Source organism: Rhipicephalus microplus, chromosome 2 (genome assembly GCF_043290135.1).
Source record: "Rhipicephalus microplus isolate Deutch F79 chromosome 2, USDA_Rmic, whole genome shotgun sequence".
NCBI lineage: Eukaryota > Metazoa > Arthropoda > Arachnida > Ixodida > Ixodidae > Rhipicephalus > Rhipicephalus microplus.
The window spans coordinates 61,156,195-61,168,937 of NC_134701.1; the positions used below are offsets into that span (position 1 = coordinate 61,156,195).

Sequence of the window (12,743 nt, forward strand, 5' to 3'; positions counted from 1 at the left end):
GTGACACATTGTTGTATTAAAAAAAATTGGAACGCGCTCACTGCGATTTTTTTATTTTTCAACAACGCACAGGAGAAGTCTCTCACCGGCACCACCTTGCAGGCGAAAACGTAAGACTGGTTACACACTACGACTACGACTACTACGACGGACGAACTAGTGCCGCTTTAAGGAGCTTTGCCCATTAAAAGCAAACTTTGACAGGACTAGCACTGAACTAGCAACTTTTAGGCAGATTGTTAAGCAGTTTTATATGCGCTCAGTGCAGCCTAACTGGGATATGTTTGCAGCTGAAGTTAAAGGACTAAGTATTAGGTATTTGATTGATATGTGGAGTTTAACGTCCCAAAACCACCATGTAATTATGAGAGACGCCGTGATGGAGGGCTCAGGAAAATTTTGACCACCTGCGGTTCTTTAACGTGCACTGAGATCTTAGCACACGGGCCTACAACATTTCCGCCTTCATTGGAAATGCAGCCGCCGCAGCCGGGATTCTATCCTGCGACCTGCGGGTCAGTAGCCGAGTACCTTAGCCATTAGACCACCGCGTCGGGGCAAGCAATAGGTATATACCTTGCCGTACCATCGCATCTAACGCGCGTGCGCCATGGCATAATGCTTACAAACGCTTACACAACCAAAATAAACGTCTTATTGCGCAGAAAAATGTTTACCTACTAACCACCCATGCTTGGCTACCAATAAATCTGCATCATCCATCTACATATCTGCTCTGAAATACACTAAAGACAACTTTCTCGCTCAAGTATTGCCATTTACTTTGAAAATAATGCAAACATATTCTGGCGAGTTATTAACCACTTATCCGACAATCATATTTCCTTGATTGAATCATCTGGTAACAGAATTAGTGAAGCCCCTTGCGCTGCTGCTCTTAACGAATCTTTTACCGCAAGCTTCTCCGTAGATAGCCGTAATGATTTACCTAGTGCGACTTTACACAATTTTTCGCCCATGTCCTCCGTCATTACTGAAACTGTTGGAGTTGCGCGCCTCATTGAATCACTTAGGAGTGATTCATCTCCTGCTTATGACCATATTGACACAAATCTTTTTAAAAGTACTCGCGCTTTCAGTTCCATTTTATTTACTGAAATTTTCCAACAGTCGCTATACACATCTACTATTCCTCATAAATGCAAAATAGGGAAAGTCGTTCAACTCCATAAACTTCGTAATGAAAACTCTTCGAACAATTATCGTTCCATTTCTTTAACCAGTATTTTGTAAGATGCTCGAGCATATACTATTTACGAACATAGCAATTTTTGCAGAATCAAACTCATTTTTTACGTCAGCACAACATGGCTTCCGCAAAACATATTTATGTGAAACACAAGTAATACCATTCACTCGTCGCTTACATCAGATTCTTGATAAATCATTCCATTCTTACTGTACTTTTAACATGTTCAAAAAGATTTTGACAAAGTTGGCCATAGACTGCTACTTTAAAACTTCACCAAAAAAATCTCGACAGTAACTTACTAATGTGGATTGAATGCTTTCTCACTAACAGATCCCAATTTGTAATTTCAAACGGTCATAATTCTTCTTTTCGCGAAGTTCATTCTTGCGTTCCTCAAGGGTCTGTCTTAGGCCCCCTGCCGTTTTTCATTTATATTAATGACCTGTCATCAGTTGTATCATGTAACACTCATCTATTTGCTGACGACTGTGTTATTTTTCGATAAATTACTAGCGATAATGACATTATTATATTGCAGTCTGACCTCAACGCTATATTTAACTGGTGTTAAAATGGCTACCGAGCCTAAACAATAAAGGGCCAGTAAACAGGCTGCGGCTATTTTTTACCTCCCCTTACAAGTTCAGCAATTCGTAGATTACACCACAGTAATCTTGTTTCCTGAATATAACGGCGCCGCGTGCTGCGCAGAGCCTTTATTTTTAAAAAATTCCTGCGCATTTTTCCTACGCCTGACCGACCCCCTTGCTCGCGCAGTGATGTCAACTCGGCGATCGGCGACGTGACGTAGAACGCAGCTCGTCCATTGGTCTGAATCACGTGTGAAAAAACATTAGTAAAGTCAACGTCAGTTCCTGTTCCCACCCACAGCTACGAAACTTCCCCTTGTTTCTTGGTGCTGCGGGGAAAAAACGAGGGGCCGGATTCACAAAACTCACTTACGAAAACATTTTTGCGCAAAAGAAATTTTGTTGCGTAAGTCGATTAACGAAACGAAAATACGTCGTAAGGGGCCACCGTTGTCACATCGGCCGCGGCAATAAAGCGCGCTGTGACTGCCCGGGAACATGTCAGCGATGGTGATGCAGTTGCTATATTTGCTTACGTCACCAAAAAGTGCTCGTAAGTGGATTCACGAGGCAAAATTGTGCGTAAAAACAGCGTGGCTAAGAGAAAATCCTAAGAGTGGTCCGGACCACTCTTAAGAACAATGTGGCTACTTAGACCCTGCCATTGCGGCGGTATACTTTGGTGTCCTAGCTGGTTTTGAGTTAATTCACGCCCATGAAGGGCTGCCTGATGACTGCTGGTGCATTTTTATTTCTTTCGGCACTTTGATTTTCGTGTCTTGTTTCCCTTGTACGCAGTGGATGGTCCAATAAGTTCGAAGTTGCAGTAATTGAAGAAATCTATTGGGCGTCAATGGCGTAAAATTATGCATGTAAGATTTGGTGTTGGATGAAAACCAATTTGATACGTGAATGGTCGGCGCATTCGAACACGGCATGGCATAGGATCAACCTTATTTGTTATGTTGCTGTGTTGCGCCCCATCTCATTCAATTAAAAGTGTGACCCGAGATCCTTGCCTCATTGGTGAAAATTATCACCAAAGAGGTTAATGGAAGCACATTCCTTGCATGCTATGGGAAATTAAAATTAGAGGAAGATTCTAGCGAGTGGTTCATAAAGCTTGTGCTCTAGTGTACTTCCATTGGCTCTAACTGCCCAATGGGTGCGATGTCTGACATACAGCTGTCGATACACTTTGGGACAATCTGGAACTTTGTAAACCGACGCCTATTAGGGGTGCACGTGATTACGCATGGAACTACAAACAAATCATGCATTTTCACCTTCACTGTTCAGACACCGATATGGACCGTGATAATATGGTCAGCAGTCGAAATAAAATGACCCTAGTAACTTTGTATGACACCGAAAATATGTAAACCTGCACGATTCTGGAGCAAACCTTGGCTGAATTCATTCCTGCGTTAATTACCAGCCATTTAACTTGGCGCACGAACATCATTCAAAGGTAGAGCGAGCCACTGGCATGTATTTTGTGCGACGCAGTGACCACTTCACCTGAGAATAATAGCGTTGCGAAGGCAAATGTCCTATCGCATGCTCTGATTGAAGCAGACGACAAACGCGAGCAGACGACGGCTTGGCCTACGGGCACAGCTTGTGATTGGTTGTGAAGCAATACCCTCTACATCAGCTCCCTCCGTGACGTTGCCAAAACACTTCTTTCATCTGGCACGCCGGTCGTGTTCATCATATCATCCCCCTCGCACATAAGAGCAAATTTTGTCATGCCGGGAAAATAGCGCAAGTACTTCCTAAGAGCTCTCTTACGTGCTGCGCAGTTGTCGAAACCAACATGGCTTCGTAAACAGCATATCGGTCGGTGCTACTTTCAGCAAACGCTTCTCGCATGAGTTACTTGAGCGTTCGACCGGATGCGTTGTGATTACGGCAGCTCTTTCGATGCGTGTAAGCAGTGCGGAAAGCTGCAGCCGTGCAATGGTGTACGGTGACGCGCAGCGAAGCCTGTGCGTCGGTGTGGTTATCAAGCGGGGATCGGCGTCGGTGTATCGACGGCAACAAGCACTCGAGAAGCCTGCAATGTGTGTTTTTCTGCCGGTAACAGTTCGTTCGCTTGACTTTCCAGTCTCTCAGTTGGCTGCTGTGCGACATGTCGGATTGGCAGCGTTTTGACACGTTACTTGAGTGACCCCAAGTACGTACGGAAACGTATGAACTACGCGCTGTGTTCGGTTCTTGCTTCGCCACTGGTTAGCCCGTACGCTTCTATTTTCTTGAGAGCAATCTAGTGTTCGGGAGTGAAACGATGTTCGTTGTGAACAGTGGTGCTGTGTTGACGTTCCAAGACTTGTGAACAAGCTGTGCTCGTGTGACCAAAAATTGAAAGACGGCGTTCATAACTGTTTTGCCCTGCGACGTTGTGGTGGTGGAGCCTGGCGCTTTTGTTTGTTAACTCGTCACTTTTCCTTTTTGTGATAACCATAGTCCTAGCACTGTGATGTGATGAACCAAAGCTGCGAGATGCTAGATTCTGTAGTGGATCGTGTTACTTTGGCAGCGCGCCTAGATTGTTCTTCGGTAAGAACTTGAGAGTTCTATGTGGCAGCGAGAGCCCGTGAACGTCAAGGTTCCCTCCGGCCCCCATAAAGAGCAAAGATATCACCGGTGCCTTGCTTTAGATGAAGTTGTAGGCCAATACCGCCTAACTACAAGTTTCCGAGTTCGTCTGGCCATAGTTTTGCACGGCACTAGAGCCTTGACAATAGCCGGTCATGGCGAGTTCTTACACTTCATCAATCGACGTGCACGCCTGGCCAGCCCTTCATTGCGGTCATCGGCAGTTTCCAGTCTGCAGATGCCCTTTGCATGTTGGCCGTAGAGCACACTTGGTCATCATGACACCGACGGCTACTAAATGCTGCCATCAGTGAGTTCACCTTGCAGAACTGAATTTCACCGGTACTATAATTCATGCGGTACTATAACATGTGCAAGTTTTTGAGCCCATCAGATGTAATGTTTCTCTATAGTAAGTTGAAGCATGAAACATTTACTACTACTGTTATATACATACATATGATATGGAGCAAATACATCAGAATATTTTGTGATTTGATACAAGTGAGCTCTTGTTTGATTATGAGGTTGGGCCTGTCGGTTTACCACGTTTGATAGTTGGAAAGTTAATTTGAATTTATTTTCCAGAAGCCAGGTAGCACTTAAGAAATTTATGTTATTTTAGAAGATTAGTTCTATAGACGATTACCACTGTGGTCGCGCAATACTTCACTAGGACATATATATTGCAGTACGTAAATTTTACATAAAGCTTCAGTTTATTTGAAAGTGATTATAGCAGATTTTGGTCACTTTGACGAAGTGATAGCTTCGTAAAAGAAGTATTAGAAGTGAGTGCTTTTATTGATTGTTTTTAAATATCTCGTTTTTGGCTCTTAAGAGATCGCAGAGATTGGCTTGTTAAGGTCCTGTGATGCATCGGTTGCACACACTGGCACATCAATCCTCATCATGACTCGGAGCACCTGTACAAAAATAGGAAGGACACATGCTCCCTAACTGTGCAAGTCTATGTCACTGCTGGGACTGTTATCATTGAGCTGATGTGGCCTGGAAGCATGCATGGCAGCCTCATCTAGAAGGACTGCAGTCTGCTTGGGAGCTTCGAGGGCACAAAACTGCCTAACGGCTGGCTGCAGGGTTAGTTTTTCTTTAATACCTACGATTAAGTGAACACCACTTACTGTGCACAAATTGAAAACCCAAGCATGGTTGCTTGCAGTGGATACCTGTATTATTCTCACACATAATTCTTATTCAACATTACCAAGATAATTGAGAATGTTGAAAGTTGAAAGCCTGCGGCTTATGAATGAAACTCCAATCATCAGAGACTCAAAAGCTGGTGCTTTTAAACGAGCACGAATACTTTGATTCCTTATTGAGCTCTCGAGCTTGTGACTCCCTCTGTGGATCGAGTGTTCTGGTAGGAAATAGCAAGTGGATGAAAATTGCCTGGCTGTTCACAACTTGAGGAGAAAGACCTATTGAACAAGCCTCAGACGACATAGGGCCAGTAACTGCATCTTTTACTTCATGTAGCTTTTTCTCTCTCAGTGATGTGGCTTGTGTTTCAGCCGAACGTGTTCACCACGATTGCATATTGATATATATTTTTCTACAAATTGTACCTGACCTAAGTATGCATTGTTGATCTCTAAAGGTGACGTTCAGTGTGTTTCAAAGCCATGGCTCCTCATCTGTCTGTGGCTAGCCTACTTCAGCAGCAGTGCGATGCAGCCAGCACACATGAAAGCCAAGTCATGGAGCGCTCCTTTGGTGTTCTGTGCAGGACGCAGCATATCCATCTAGCAAGGGACTGGTATCAACAATATTGGTGAGTGTGAGTGTTGGTGGCACCTATAGGAACCCATTGTGTTTGTTGCGTATGATTATTTCCCCTGATGAAGTGCATTTTTGAAAAGTTTTCTTCTTTTAGAATAATAGATGTCAGCAACAAGCACACTCATAATCCACAAGTGCTTTGTGTCTTCTAGACTGCCCATTTGCTCCTATACGCAGTATCGTGAGCTGGCTATGTTAGACAGCCTTAAAGTTATGAAAATTGGCTGTTGTGTTGTAATGCAGTCTAACTTGTGTTTCTTAGTTAACCTATTTGTGATCTGCTTCTCGCACCTAGTGTAAAGTCAAAATAGAAGAAACTTTATTGCCTTTTTATGCCTGGCAGAAGTTTCATGCCTTCATCTATAACATTGTAGTTTTGCTCTTGTATCATAATAAAATATATTTCAGTATTCACTGTTTGTGTGTGTTGAGGCTTGTCATTAGCTTCTGAAAATACGACATCTGTAAATATGAGCACATAGTTAACAACTCTACACTCTTGCATGTAGCATGGTTGTAACAATGATCTGTATTTTTCTAAGTTCTAGCAGTAACAAGGGATCCGGTGCTCCACGGTCATGTACAGTGTAACAAGAACAGAGCACAGAAGACCAACAAGTATAAAGGGACTGTCAGTGACTGTTCTCCTGCTCAACGTTTACGACAGCAGAAAGAGCACATTGTGATGTCAGGAGCAGTTTGAATTGTTTACGTAGTAACAATCTGTGCAGCTGCCGCTTAACTTATTGGCAGTGCATTATTCAGCAGTTCCTTTGCTTGCATTTCAAATTCTATATATTTTGCATAGAAGATATCAAACTATGACACTAACTTAAAGGCTGCTGTAGTGTTACTGGGCAAATATTTTTGAGCTGAAGTTTCTAACATGCGTGTTAAGTGCCCGCGTGTCTCTGCATTTACCTGTCATAAGTCACAGCATCCATAGTCGACAATGGTAACGGTGTTTGCATTCTTTGTAGTACAAGAAATAAATCTTTGGATGCGCTGATCTTGTCCTTAGTCGATGTAGTCCTTCAGTCTACATTCTTTGGTATAGCACCAATGATGCCATGAGTGTATAAACTCGGGGAAGTGAATCTATGTGGATTATTGTGTCTGGAAGGAAGAGGATCATCACTACTCTTAGTATATCTTAACATTAGATTTTAGTGCTTGTGTATTGTTATCCCACTGCTTGTCCGTCCCTCAACAGTCTACTTATCTGTTTCTACTGTGTAAGTGTGACTTTTTCAATGTATACTTTCCTCGGATAGGTTTGTTCGTAGTGTAATGCAAGTGACTCATCATCTATGGAGCTCTACTCAGACTAAAAATAAAAGTATTTATTTTATTTATATGAAGCTATAGCGTGCATTTACTTATCTTTTTCTAGGTGCCTGTACAATCTTTTAGCCCTACAAAGGTACTGGTAAACTCTAATATTGAAGCTGGCATCTTAAAATAGTTTATTAGTGGAAGTAACAATGTGTTTACAACCAATATTACTATCCTCAGATGTGCTGTGAAAACTCTATGGAAATTTATTGACATTTTTTGAACTGTGTGAAGGTAAATGTTATGTTTTTTATTGTGATCCCTGTTTCATGCAAATGACAAATAATCGCTTTGCAGTGGCATAGTATATATGCCACTGCAAGTCTTGCCACATATGTAGCAAGACATGCAGTGCAGTTGGGCATCACCTCACATAATTAGTGTACAGCCTTTACCCACCAGTGAACTGAATTTTTTTCAAGCAGACTAACAGACAGCTGTATGGGAAATGTGTTGATGTGCAAACTTTGAAGTCTTTTGGAGGAGTGTTTTCAGGGAACGAAATAGGGTCTTTAGTTGTCAATATAAACACTGTTGCACCAAGGAGCGTAGTAGCTTAGAATCGTATTATTCATGTATTGTCTAGAATTTCTTTGCGCTGTGCCGCTTTTCAGCCATGTGTCCTAACATGCTTTGTTAGTGTGTTGTGAATGAGCCAAGCTATGTAAGTAAACAGCGTAATATTGCAGACACGTACGAAATATTGGTGCACAGCCCTTTTCTTTAGCATGACCTTTTCAAGGGCTTTATTCTTGTGTTTCTTTAAACAACTGCTTGTCATTGGGCAGCAGCAGAAACTATGCATCAACTTTTCCGAGATGGTTCGAGTAACACCGAGTTCAGACATAACAGTGCTGGTGGATTTCTCTTGTAAATTCATTTCTGCATATTCGAAATGAGTGTATTAGAATTGTTGTTTTATAGCCATTCATTCTAATATATACACCTCAGTGTATGTATGTATGTATGTATGTATGTATGTTTTAAATGATAATTTGTTTATCATTGATGGGTAAGTTTGGTACTGACTTACCTGAATTTCTTTCTAGTTCTTTTACTTCTTAGCCATTATACGTTTAAATTTGTTTTTACTGCATAAAAATAAATGTAACCTCACACAAAATATGTGCATTCGAAAAAGTTGTTTCCTTTGCCAACGTACAGTCATGAGCAAGAAACGGGGTAAAATGAAACCAACCAGTGAAGACTAGATAATATCATAGCTACTCTACGTAGGATATCTTGTACACATTGCGTTGGCCGAATATGTCGATTTCAACATATCAATTTTAATCGGAATAAACAAGCTATCACCCGTCGTTGTACATGTGTGTGATATTTATGCATATTGTAAAGCCGGTTGGCAATTACTAAAATGTCACAAACTTAGTCAAGCTGAATACATGAATTTTGTCCATGCACCTTACATCTGTACTGGAACTGTTGTTAATAAAAAATAAACTTTGGTTTAAACATTTATTGTAGTAACCAAAAGCAGAGTATCTCTCTATGACACGAATCGAATTGTCATTGTTCTGTTCTGTTCAGGACAATAGGGGAGCCTCAGCAGAACTCGGTTACCTGCTATAGTTAATTTTTAATTATTGTATACACTGAATCGCGCAGCAAGACAGATAGCGGGAGAGAAGACACAAACTAATCACTCTGTTTGTGTCTTCTCTAACTGTCCGTGTTCTTTGACCTTGCTGCATGTAATGATGCCCACCAAATTAGCACGAAAATGTGTCCCGACAAAAGCAGTCAACTTGGCCGCAAGCAATTAGCTCGCTGCACGTGGACATTTTGTTCAAAACAACGTGACGACTGATCGCTGGTAGAATATTCAAGCACGTAAAAAGTAATATACCAGGTATGATTTTGGTATTTCAGCACTGGGCACTTTTGCAATAAGAGAGGATGGAAGGAAAAATTATGAACCCTGAGTTATGTAATTTATGAAGGAGCACGGCATAGCGCTTTTGTGTCAAAAGAGAAGTGAAAGAAGAAAGCGCGAAAGCCACTTTCTCAAAAAAATTAGTACCCGCTGCTACGCATGATCTCAGGCTGGGCAACCTCTTAAAAAAAAGTGCTCGGTGACACTGTGGATCGAACCCAGAACCTCCTAGAGCGTAGCTAAGCGCTGTAATCTCTCGTCCATTGCAGTACTGCTTGCATTCATTATATTGCTGATATATCTTCAATGCTTCGAATGACGCCAAATGCAAAAACGTGTGGTGAAACTTGGTCAAAAATTAAAAAAATAGTTGTAACGCGTTTGCCCAAGGTTACTAGAAGATAGAAACTGCCACGTGTGGCTGTATAATCAAGCACTATTTATCTTGTACATTGCTGTCATGATGTTGGAATAGCCGGCTCTAACGCACGCTACCTTCTCATAGTTTGCCAAATATAAATAAAAAATAGAAATATGTATCGGCCGGCGACAACGCTAGTCAACTATTATGAATTCACTGTCACTAGTGTCACTTTCACTAGATGAATGCTCAGTTTGTTCCATTATCGTTATTTAAGGAAGATTTGGCTCATTAACTCACAACTCCCCTAGTTAGCATCAATTTTGTCACACCTAAAGAACGTCGCGCTTCATCTCGCTTTATGTGTGGCTCTCGCTCCCATAAAATGCGTACTCCACTTTTTTATGCTCTCCAAGCATCCGACGCTGCTTTGCGGAAACTTTCCTTGACGTCTGCTGGGCCAGAAAATTGTCTTTATTATCTATCGATTTCAAGCTTTCGTGGAGACGAAACGAGTCTCTCTTTCTCTTTTTTTTTTGTCTTTTTTGCACCTGTGATAACGCCTCTCGACTTTAAGACTCGTATACACGTCTTTCGCTTTGTTTGCTCACTCAAACAACGCTGGATGAAATATTTGAACCGTGTTTTGTGAAAAGCATTAGCACGGAAAGACCTCCCGACGAGTCTCCCTCGTTTTACGTAGACCCATATCTAAACGTAAGCGTATGCACGTTCTCACATTCCGGTTTTACAAAAATACTGATGTGCATGAAACCAGCGAAATACCACTCACAACTTCATTTGATTACTGCTGTTCTCTATTTCTGCACAATTTATCCGCAGGCACAAAAGTCGCTCCTGTGTTTTGTAATAAGAATATTGTAATAAAGGCAACCTTTTACGTCTAGGTACAAAACACCCTTACCTTTACCACTATACCGTGCTCGATTACACCGGATTAGTTGAGTAGCAGCGCAGCTTCATTAAAATGTAAGGTAACTGGTCGTGTTAAACAGGGGAAGACATTTGAGGCACATTTTCAAACATTTTATGCATCGATTTATGCGTGGTTTCATTGATGTGGTGCACCTGGAGTGTTGTTTACTTATACTTGGCGAGATAGTGCACGGATTGCTCGATGGCTTAAGGCCATCGAGCAAATTCTTTTTTAGCTAGAGTCGTTGATGAAAGGCGAGTGCTTGGCTTTGCAAAGCACACCAAAATGTCTATTGCAACGTACGCGGCATCCCGTAAGCGCTGTAGCAGACGCTCGGGGAACTTAAACTTAGATGCAGCAAATCGTTGGCTATCATCGTATACTCTCGATGCTAGACGCTTTGCGTGCTACCTTGATATTATCGGCACACACTTCTTTTTTTCCTTGTCGTTTCAACGGCTATCGTGTGTCCTCCTTGCCCTCTTAAGTGCCGAATAGGTTAAATTCGTACCCACGCTATAGTAATCACTCCAGATAAGAGAGTTTTTTGGCTAAGAAAATGCGTAGCCAAAAGAAAGCTTCTTGAATTCGGCCCCAGCTTCACAGTTGTCGTGTGCACGTGTGCACTCCTCAATCAACTACAGTGCCTGTGCGCACGTACGAACGTACTTCACCCTTGACATAAGCAACACGATTAAAAAGCGTTGCTCTGTCATCAGCTGCATATCAATCGACTGGGCAGCAGAGAAGCCTCGGTGCCGGGTGCCTCTAACTTAGGGCCCTGTGCGCTGCATGGCTGAAGTGAATCGGCCATCAAGCGACGTACGTCGGGGACCTGAGAGTTTGTGGTCGACACTTGGCACCCGACGCTTACACGGTTGACCCGCGGCTGGTGTGGCAAACGGTAAACAAACAACCACGCTTCGCAGCAAGCGGAAGTGCGTTGCGACTGATCGAGTTCGCTGGTGACGTCAATAACTGATGTGTTCGCACGTTGCCAAAGTGGGCGGAGTTACGACGATGGGCTACGCCTTCCCCTTCATGGAAGGAATAAAGGGAGCGAGGCCGCGCGAAAATTTTAAATGAGTTTGAACCGATGTTCCAACTCTTGTAACTTCCCTAATATAGCCCGTATTCGCAAAGTTATTGCGGCAGCATGTTCGCAAAGAAAAACAGCACATATTTCTCTTTTCAAAAATTTATGGATCTCCGGGCTGTTTACTGGCCCTTTATAAAGCGTAAAACCATGCGTGTATCAAGAACTAACACTACTTTACCTGATTATTATTTTAATAACTGTCGTTTGAATTCTGTTAACTGTTATAAGTATCTTGGAATTGACATAGCAGCTAACCTCGACTGATCACCTCATTTTGAATACATTATTAACAATTCTAACCGCATGCTTGGTAATTTACGACGTAACTTTTTAACGCTCCACACGGTTTAGGACTGCACCTTTATAAAACAATAATACGCTTTAAACTAGAATATGCTACAGCCATGTGAGACCCCACTTATAATAAGGTGGTAGCTTCCCTTGAACTTGTTCAGAATAACTCCGATCGTTTTATATTGTCCTATTCTAACAGAACCGCAAGCATTTCAACCATGAAAACATACCTTGCACTCCCTTCCTTAACGTCTCCCAAAAAAGTCTCCCTTTGACTCTATTTCACAAAATATACCATCATCCCATCTCTCATGACCAACTACTTCTTCACCCAGAGCACTTATGCCACCGCATAAACCGCCATCCCAAAGTAGGCACTCCTTCAAGCAACACGAAAACTTTCTTCAATTATTTTTGCTTTGCGCATCAAAGGAGTGAAACAGACTTCCCGGTGACATCGTTGCTATTAGTAATAAGAAGTTGTTTCGTGATTCGTTAGCTAAAATTGTATATTAAGGTTCGATGTTGTATTATCTAACATGCATTATTATATGGTGTATTAGCAGGTATTGTATTTCAAGAGATTTATTTGTACGCTCTAACCGTATTCACT

General features: G+C 42.0%; 1 long non-coding RNA gene across 2 annotated transcripts; it reads left to right on the plus strand.

Annotated features, from left to right (window-relative positions):
- Positions 1 to 3,309: 3,309 nt before the first annotated feature.
- On the plus strand, positions 3,310 to 8,870 carry LOC142796262 (uncharacterized). 2 transcript variants are annotated; one of them, XR_012893669.1, is made up of 3 exons: positions 3,310 to 5,505; positions 6,029 to 6,202; positions 6,753 to 8,870. It is a non-coding gene; the product is annotated as an uncharacterized LOC142796262 (long non-coding RNA). The 2 variants fall into 2 exon arrangements; XR_012893668.1 differs by lacking the exon at positions 3,310 to 5,505 and having other exon boundaries at positions 5,512 to 6,202.
- The last annotated feature ends 3,873 nt before the right edge of the window (positions 8,871 to 12,743 follow it).